The following is a 6029-nucleotide window of genomic DNA, read 5'->3' as shown; positions in this document are numbered from 1 at the left end:
ATCTGCTGACCTGATTCTCCGCAGTCAGAAGCTAACCACGCCTCCACGTCGGCCGAGTCGCAGTCTTCGAATCCTGGAAGTTGACGCAGGTGCTCTTCGAGAGTTCCCATCAGCAAATCTTGAATCGGATTGAGCGTTTCCACCAAGCGATGCGGCATTAGCTTGTTCCACACATTCCGCAGCGTGGAGACCTCAACGGAAGCCCAAGCTTCGGCGAGCATGTAACAACATTGGTAGACATCAATCGTCTTGCTGAAGTTGAGCAACGCGTTTCGATCTTGTTCGATACTAAACAGTTTGAGCATGAGCTGCTTCCGATACAACCGCTTCAGAACTTCGATTGCACCTTGATCCATAGGCTGCAGGATGGCAGTGACATTCGGCGGCAGATATACTACGGTGAATTCACCATTCCTGCTATCCAGGAGCTCAATTTGAGGGTGTGATGGTGCATTGTCCAGGAGAAGCAACACTTTCCCTCCTTTACCGATGTTTGACTGATGTTCTTCAATTTCTGGGATGAACACATGCTCATACCACTCTGTGAAAATTTCACGGTTCATCCATCCTTTCTTCTGTCCTCGGTATTTCACTGGGATGCTTTTGCCCCTGAAACACCTCGGGTTTTGTGATTTCCCTATCACGAGCAAGGGAATTCTATGATTGCCGGTGGTATTGGCACAGACCATCACAGTGACTCTCTCCTTGCTGCTTTTGTGTCCCGGCGCTGATCGCTCATGCCGAGCTGCCAGTGATCTACTCGGTAAGGCTTTGTAGTAAAGCCCTGTCTCATCGGCGTTATACACGAAGTCTGGATCGAAACCCTCGCAATGAAGAAAAGTGTTGAATTCGACGAGGAAGCGCTCAGCAGCTGCGAAGTCTGAGGACATTCTTTCCCCCTGTACTTCCAATTCGCGGATTCCGTGACGGTGCTTGAATTTTTCCAACCAGCCTTGACTTGCTTTGAAGCTAACGTTCCCTCCAAGCTTTTGGTTCTAGCTCCAGAGCCTTACTGCAGACGATGGCGCCCGAAAGCGGGAATCCGAAGGAGCGCTTCTGGGTGAACCACATGTAAAGAGCCATGTCCAGAACATCGTTCTCGGCTCCCTTCATCACCTTCGCTACTGCGGATCCACCTTGCTCACCTCGATTCTGCTGGTATTCTCTGATTTTTGAGGCATTCTTCTTGATATTGCAGATTGTGCTCTTATCCACTCCGAATCTTGCGGCCAATGAGACTTGCGATTCACCTTTGTCCAAAGCGGCGAGAATTTCTTCTTTCTCGGGGAGAGTCAACACTTTTCTCGATTTTCTCCCGAACATCTTCTAAGTACTGAGAAGGTTCGAGATAGAGGAGTGATCACTGAAGTTGGTGAGAAGAAGACGCTCTGAGTCGGGCTGAGCTAGTACTCAGAGGAGAAGCGGCCGGAGAAAGCTGTCTCACAAAAGGAAATCCACGTCGCGTCTCGGAGGAGGCGCGGAGTCTCGGTGTGGAGAGATCTAGAAAGATGCTCGAGCCGTTCGCGCTTGGAATCGCGTTCTCCTCACGAATGTGTCAAGTGTCGAACCGGTAGGTAAACAAAATTGGAAGAGACACTGAAGATATTGAATGTCAACTCGTCTCCCGAAGGCAGCCATTCCGGAGAGAATCGTGGAACACTGACTGAGAAGAATGAGGAGGGGCCGGTCATTCCACGATCAAAACGATCAATCAGTAAATCTCGAAATGAGGATATGTATTCGAACTCCGGCAACCCGGAAGGTTTGATATTCTCGGGGTAGTCTTCGAGAACGAGCTGCGAATTCAAGAGTAGAAGTTGATATAATCGAGGTAGTCTCCGGGAAAAAGCTAGTGAAAATAAGGGTGGAAGCAGGAGTTGATATAATCGAGGTGAGTCTTGCGGGGAGTGTATATAGTCGAGGTTGATATAATCGAGGTAAATCAGGAAAAGTTGATATAATCGAGGGTTGATATAATCGAGGTAATTTTCGGTCGAGTTGATATAATCGAGGTTCTACTGTACCATGAAGCGGCACCGAATAATGGTGGGGAACCCTGGAAATTAAAGTTTATCCTTTCGTACTCTCAAGGCTCAGAATAAAACTCTAGAATTCGTTCTACTGCCGCGCCGTCTCCTCTTTCATTCCATCGACCTCGATTTGATTACCGACCCCTCGAACGTGACTCGATGTGCTAGCGGACCCGAGAATGGTTAACGCTTCAAAACGAATTTCATGCGATTGTATCGACCGGAAGTCCCTTTTGAGAGGGTTAGAGGGAAGAAGAACTCGTTCGAGAACGTTTGAACTTCCTGGAGGTTCACTCTGTGGGCGATTCAGTTTTAATTTGTTGTTCGTTATGCCTCTGAGTGAGCATCTCCTTCTGAGCCCCACCGGGCTTCTTTTGGTGCTCATGCGAGCGCGGTGTGAAGTTTTTCGACGCGAAGACGAAGAGACTCAAGTGGCCCAAGCTCGATACGTCTGGAGTCGGCTTGACGACTCCCAACGACGTTGGGCGGTCCGGTTGAGCCGACGGCTCCGAAATTACCGGCGGACGACCCCTCTCTCGGAAATCGTCCTGGATTTGATGACCGAGATGAGCCGGAGCGGCGAGGACTAAAATAGTGAGTAGATTCCCGAGTTTTCTGGGTGGAGGACGAGACTGTGTTGCATGGTGACTTAGGATCGGTCGACCTCGAGGCGGTAAAGGAGTTGGATAGGACGCCTGAGGATTTGGCCGGATCCCGTTTTTACCACACATGATCTGCGACGCCGATCAGTGATATTTTTCGTCGAACGTCAGTTGGGACGAGTTCACGAGTCTGGATTTACAACGGATGAAACCATCCTCCGAAAGGAACGGTTTCAGTTGGAAGAGTTTACTCGATTTCGAGATGTTCTCACAACGGGAATCGAATTCGGCTCCGAAAGCCGACCTTTGGATGTTTTGGATGAGTTTATCTTCAGCGGAACGGAATTCAGGGGCGTCGATCTGGTGAGTTTTTGGTCTAGAGGTTTCATTTGTTGATGTGAAACGGAGCACGTATGCCATGATACGGACCGACTTTCCCCAGGAAGAGAATTGTTTACCGATCACTGGGACACCGCCGAGGTGGTTTGACGCCACCGCGACGATTGTCTCGGATTTCCTTTCCGAAGACACGTTTTCGGTGGATTGATTTAGCGAGTGGGTCTCCGGTTCCTCAAGAGTGAGAAGCCAAGAGGGGCCCTTTTGCCACAGGTTTTTGAGCCTGTCTGTATCGAGTGGAGAAGCTCTTGTGAGCAAGTCTGCTGGGTTTTCCTGCGTTCTGATGTAGCTCCACGATTTGGGATCTGAAAGCGTCTGGATTTCCCTTATGCGGTTGGCTACGAATTGTTTCCTACGACTCGGCTCATCCCGTATCCACCCGAGTACTGAGCTGCTATCCGAGTCGAGGAAAACTTCGTCGACAGGAGATAGGGGAGAACGAGAAAGGCGTGGAAGCTCGCGGTAACGGGACCTGGGCGCCTGATTTCGCTAGCGAGGCCGACAGCGGGCGAGCTGGCGTGCTTCACCAGACTTCGAGCGAAGTGGAAGTAGCATCCTAAGATGCGCGCGCCAGGGAACTCAGCCTCCACTGCGGCTCGCATAGCTCCGTCAAAGTCACCCATGTACACCGTGACCGAGAGTTCCGGCACCTCCTGCTTCAAGCAGCGGAAAACCTCAGCGTACGCTCCGGTGGTAGAGCGGTTCATGAAGGCGGCAGCTGCCATCCCCACCTTGGAGAAAGAAAGGAGCCGACTGAAAATCGCGCGTCATCCTGCATATCCAAAGCAGCGGTGGCTAGGTCTGTTTATCTCTTCGGAATTCGTCTGCTAGCTGCCACCACCAATCAGAAATCCTACCACTTGACCGCTCGTCCGATACCTTAATGAAACTAATCTTTTTATCAGTTAAATAGACTGAGATACTGAGCAGAGGTTGGAGGTGACGTTTTCACGCAATGAGTGCGGTAGTGGCCTCGACACTACCTGGCGTTTTTTTTTACCTCCGTGACTGTCCCCGCGATTCCGTGAATGTTTATGATCTCCGAGCCTGTGGTCTCGATACCGGGTTCCTTTACCACTCGATCAGAAATTAACGAACGCATGGCTCCGGGATCAAGAAGCACCCTACAGATAATTCTTTTGGAACCGTTGACCGCATAGACATAGGCGGTTTGGAGGGGCTGTGCCGAAGATGAATTTTGAGGGAGACAAGCAGCAGCCGTGACCTGGAAGTTTGAGCATCCCGAAGATCCCCCGGACTGGGTGCCCGAAGGTCCCGCGGCAGAGCCTCCGCAGATCAGGCTGGAGTGGCGACTGCCGCATTTCGAACAATTATCTACTCTAGCGCGACAGGTTTTCGCCCTGTGGTTTCTACGCAAGCATCGCAAACAGGCGTTCTGGTCTGTGCATCGCTTCTTCCGATCCTCAGGTGACATTTTTACCGAACATTTTGAACTCTCGTGGTCCTTACCGCAGAAGACGCAAGAGTGGTCCACCTGATTAGTGGTCCCTCCGAAGGAAAACTGAGTTCTATGTTTATGACCGAAATTTCTATTCGAATCCTCCTTCGGGTCGGGTCTATCGTTTCTGGATCTCGGTTGCGGATCCTGAGAATCCCTTCCTCGGTTCAGGAAGGTGCCCTGGCGGTCGGATTCTTCATAGATTCGTTTCTTGCGGATTAAAAACTGTAATAGAGACTCCAAGCGGGAGGTCTCCTCTGACGTTCTCATGTCCCACAGAGAATTGAATTGAACCCGAAGATCGTACGGACTGCAACAGAGAACTAAAGGCGCGAAAGATGTCGAGAGGGACTCGAAGGTGTCCCCGCGGGCTACTAGCTGACGTAGATTCGGAGCCAAAAGAGAAACGAAATGGATAAACTTTCTTGGTTTCGTGAGATCCTTCATATTGCATAGCGAATGCAGTCTCTGCGAAAGCTCTTCCTTGGCGGCGTTGCTATGCCCGAAAGTTTCAGATATGGCGTCCTTCATCAGATCGTATGATTCCTCCCCGATTTCCAGGTGGCAGACTGCTGACAGGGCCTTTCCATGGAGCGAGTTTTTCATCAAACGGCTTTTCTCTGTGACGTCCATCTGGCTCGAGTCGACGTAATAGACGAACAACTTCCAGAATTCGTGGAATTTGATCGGGTCGCCGTTGTACCTGGGCACTTTCTTCTCCGGATTTTTCACCGGCCACATTGGATTCTGATGATCTGGAGGGGGTTGGCTGTTCTCCGGTTGTTGTGAGTTTTCCTGGTACTCCGAGTAGAAGGTTTCCGAGGTCGGATTTGGGGTCTCCACTTGCGTTGGCTGAGGGGTTCCCGTTTCCTGCCAGCTCGAAGATTCTAGGTTTCTTCTAAGTAGGCGGATACTGGCACGGATGGACGCTAAACTTTCCGCGTCATACTTCATGTGCTTATCGAATTCCTCCTCCAGCTTCTGAGTGTTTTCGCAGAATTCTGGGGCTGCTGATAATGTCTCGAAAGCTGTCGTATAGTTCTCGCGAGCTACCTTCAGATCTGTTTCCAAGGCGCATGCCTCTTCGAGGTCTTGGGTTTCCTCGTTTGAGGCGAACTCTGCGATTTTATTGATTGATCGCGTGAGCTGGGCGCGGAGAAACCTCACTTTATTTTTCCAGAGTGCTATCGGAAAAGGAGCTCTTGGGAATGAGCTATCCCTGGCTTTCGAAACACGGCTGTCTTCTGAAGTCAACGCGCTTGCTTGCGCAGAGCTGCCGTCGGGGAAATTCATGATCGGTGCCGCTTTCGGTTTCATTGACATAATTTCCTTTGGACGATCGGGAGATGTATGCCGTTCCCGTCTAAGTTAATTTTTGTATGCTGAGCCTAACGCGAGGGTTAGACGAAACGGATTTCTGGATTCGGATTCACGGAGGGAGATGACTGGAGTGGATTTTGCACAAACACGGATTCACTGAGGAAGATGACCGAGCGCGGTCGCTCCTGAGGACTCACTGATGATGAGGCAATCGGTCTTCCA

The 6029-nt window shown here is 50.6% G+C and overlaps 1 pseudogene; it reads right to left on the bottom strand.

Moving 5' to 3' along the window:
- Positions 1–10: 10 nt before the first annotated feature.
- On the bottom strand, positions 11–1323 carry LOC100901886 (jerky protein homolog-like; annotated as a pseudogene).
- Positions 1324–6029: the final 4706 nt, after the last annotated feature.

Source organism: Galendromus occidentalis, unplaced genomic scaffold (genome assembly GCF_000255335.2).
Source record: "Galendromus occidentalis unplaced genomic scaffold, Mocc_1.1 scf7180000077502, whole genome shotgun sequence".
In the NCBI taxonomy this organism is placed as follows: domain Eukaryota; kingdom Metazoa; phylum Arthropoda; class Arachnida; order Mesostigmata; family Phytoseiidae; genus Galendromus; species Galendromus occidentalis.
The sequence above is the reverse complement of the archived record's forward strand: the minus strand, read 5'-3'. Positions and strand labels throughout refer to the sequence as shown.